This window comes from Haliotis cracherodii, unplaced genomic scaffold, assembly GCF_022045235.1.
Source record: "Haliotis cracherodii isolate W230 unplaced genomic scaffold, xgHalCrac1.p SCAF_2, whole genome shotgun sequence".
In the NCBI taxonomy this organism is placed as follows: Eukaryota; Metazoa; Mollusca; class Gastropoda; order Lepetellida; family Haliotidae; genus Haliotis; species Haliotis cracherodii.
This window is the reverse complement of record NW_027266275.1, coordinates 45,180,026-45,183,714: the sequence shown is the minus strand read 5'-3', so window position 1 is coordinate 45,183,714 and position 3,689 is coordinate 45,180,026. Positions and strand designations below refer to the sequence as shown.

At 38.1% G+C, this 3,689-nt stretch overlaps 1 pseudogene; it reads left to right on the top strand.

Annotated features, from left to right (window-relative positions):
• The first annotated feature begins 1,251 nt into the window (after positions 1 to 1,251).
• Positions 1,252 to 2,063, top strand: LOC139467630 (uncharacterized; annotated as a pseudogene).
• The last annotated feature ends 1,626 nt before the right edge of the window (positions 2,064 to 3,689 follow it).

Here is a 3,689-nt window from a genome sequence, read left to right as displayed (position 1 = left end):
GTGTTTACACAAGTGTTTTTCCTTTCAACTGTCCGGGAATGCCTTGTTGATACAACTGATAAAAAATAATCTGAGTAACTGGAGACGTTTCAAATACACGCTCGTTGATTTAAGTATTTCCTTTCAAAACAGCCTCGTGTTTACACAAGTGTTTTTCCTTTCAACTGTCCGGGAATGCCTTGTTGATACAACTGATAAAAAATAATCTGAGTAACTGGAGACGTTTCAAATACACGCTCGTTGATTTAAGTATTTACTTTCAAAACAATCTCGTGTTTACACAAGTGTTTTTCCTTTCAACTGTCCGGGAATGCCTTGTTGATACAACTGATAAAAAATAATCTGAGTAACTGGAGACGTTTCAAATACGCGCTCGTTGATTTAAGTATTTACTTTCAAAACAATCTCGTGTTTACACAAGTGTTTTTCCTTTCAACTGTCCGGAAATGGTTTGTTGATACAACTGTTAAATGAGGTTATTGGTCAAGGTTATACGAGGTCATTGATCGCATGACACAACAACAACCCCCCCACCCCCCCCCCAAGGTCAAGGTTATGTGACGTCATCAGTCACGTGAGGTTAGTAGGTGCACTTGTGACGTCATCAAATGTGGATGTGTGGATGGATACATCTTAAATATCTACTACTCATACGAGGTACTGACATTTCCCACCCCACCATTTCCATGTGTGTGATCAGCTCAAAGCAAGAACTTGCAAGAACGTTCCATGGACTGTGGTCAATGTGCATGCAAAACATGAACTGTCTCAGACTTATCATAATTGACCTCTCTGTCGCTTTGTGAATAAACCACATTTCAAATTCACACAGTACTCGCGTTTCTTTTGCGGTTCAGTATATTTTTGGTCAACATCTAAGGCAATAAATTGAATCAGTACGATGTAGGGATATGTAGAATGAAGATTTACATACATTTTTTGTAAATACAATGCATTTGACGTTGATTAAGAAAGCAGCGGTGTTGCTACTTGTGGAATTTATTCTTCTCTGCATGGCGAGGTGCATGGTCTTGTAGGTCTATCACAGAAAAACTTGTTTTTGCCTGTCCTTATTCTTATATTATGGAAAGATTGGATAATTTTACTTGTTCAGTGTGTTTCTACGCCACAAGTAATCCTTTAAACTATGAACAACACCTTGTCCGATATCACAAACATGACCGAAACTTTGTTGTGACATGCACTGCAGCATCTTGCTCGTATTCTACATCTATTATATTGCAGATTTTCATGGAGATCAAATTAATGAAAGGTGGGGAAATTTGGAGGTCAGTGGAAAAATCAACAAATGATGTATGACGAAGCTGATGTAAGACTAAAATACATTATTTTAGATTAGCAAAATAACTAAAACTTTATATTGGAAATGATCACTATTCATTTTACTTTTTGAACTGGCGTATTAAACGTCCATTTAGAAAATAATTTCAAGCTTTGACTTTTGCAGGAACTAATGGAAGATATTGATGCTTTTCGCTATATGGAGAGGGAAACAGGACAGGGGCCGATGCGCGAAAAGCACCTCAATATTGGAAAAATCAAAGGTGTCTTTTACTCTTTCACCGTCTTTTGTCTATTCTTTCATTTTACAAAGATTAGACATTTTCGACATGTAATGAGTTATTTGTAAGACTTGATTAAAGGTAATTGCTGGGGGTGGTAGTATTTTTTTTAGATCAGTGCGTGTATTGATTAAGGTTATTCTTTACTTTATTATACTGATTTATAAATGTCATGAAAAAAAATAATAGAAATAATAAGTATGATATTATTATTATCATATACCGGATAACTGAGGCAATCATACACGCCAATGGGGTAAACCTTCCTGTCATATGGAACTTCAGGAAGGCAGTGGTCCAGCTGCTGGCCATATACTATGTAGCTTGGCTGGATTACCCGAGACAGTATGCACAGATGTTAGGTGTTATGCAAGAACTCTTTTTCAAGGAAACCTTTGGTTCCAAAACCAAATTATGAAGAAAGTTGAAGCATGCATGACTGACTTGACTAGATTGACATGTTTCCTAATGGCAAAATAAAATGTTTAATTCTACATTTCTTTTGTTAAAAATATGTATATCCCAGTGATGTCCTTTTCTAGGTATGAAGACATCATATGATATTAATTCTAGCTTAATTCAGTTAAACAGGCGAATGTTTAGGCACTAAACGGGCCTAAACGCTAAACGCGTTTTAAAAGTCGAGACATTTCAGAGTTTAGTTTACTAAACGCATAGTGTTTAATACAAGGTGTTTAGTAACTAAACATGCATATTTAGAAACCTAAACGTTGGTGTTTAGAGACTATCAAGTAGTGTTCAGAAACAAAACGCTAAACGCGTTTAAAAAGTGGAAACATTTTGCCGTTTAGTTTACCGTTTAATCGCTGAACGGTCGTTTTTTCTGTGAGCAACAGAAGGTTTGTGCAATATGGGCGTGGGTGGCTCCCATCTGTACCATACCCAAGGCTCGTTCACATTGTTCGACTGTGAGTCTTGGCATTTCTTTTGTGTGTTTTTTTAATCGCTTTGATGTCTGACTTGCCGTTGCAATCGTTTTATAACCTAACCCTCACGTGCATTTGCAGTTGTCCGTGGTGCACTTGTTTTTCACTTTTTCGCGTGTTATCTCGCAAACATGTAACAGAGGATTAACATTTTCTGCATACACTATTGTTGTATTTAGGTTATGTGTTTTAGATAGACTTCATCGAAAAAAGAATTATACTTTGTCTGAAATTTATATTTTCAGGTGGTAAATGGACGTCAGTTTATATCTATTGAAGAAGTTATCTGTCTACTAAATGTTGTCACAAGCAATATCAGAGTTAAAAACAATTGTCGCGCATTTTTTGCGGCGTGAGAGTGACTGCTGAAAAGTTTAGCCTGTTGCCTCGTGAAGTGTCACATTGTCGCGGAAGATTTTTTGTCACCAGGGGTGCGTTGCAAAGCGCCTCTCGCTTGTTAGCAATGTGCCTTACAACCATGACATCAGTGGGCTAACTTTCAGTCGCTTGCAAGCGACACAATCGCTGACTGAGGTCGCTTCGTTCTCAAACCGAAATGGCGGCTTACTTTGACAGCGGAACAAGGAATTCTTGACTGGATCAACGAGAAAATGAGCAGCGTTGATCCAAAGGTAGCTAACACACCATCAGCCTCAGTCTGCTCCACATCTTCAAAGTAGTTATAAATTTCATCAGCTTGTCATCGAGCCACTTCTATTACGTTCTTCATTACGCGGATGGTCAGGCTCGCTGACTTGGTTGATGCATGTCATCGTATCCCAATTACGTGGATAGATGCTCATGATGTCAATCACTGGATTGTCTGGTCCAGACTCGATTATTTACAAACCGCCGTCATATAGCTGGAAGATTGCTGAGTGTGGCGTTAACCCTCATGGTGCCTGGATGTCAGTCAGCCTGCAAACCGCTCAGTGCTGCACTGTGATGACGTCGCAGTTACAAAAACGTATACATTGTTTAAAAAGGTGTAATAACGTTCTTATTTCTTCACACAACGTTACGAAATTATACGACTAAATAGATCTTTAAATTGCCTTTCGGTGAGTCTAATAGTTGTTGCAAAATGAGTTTACTGACATTCTGGTGCCGTCGTTGAAAGTGTGAGTAGTCCTAATTTTGTGTTTTTCTTACTTTTTGT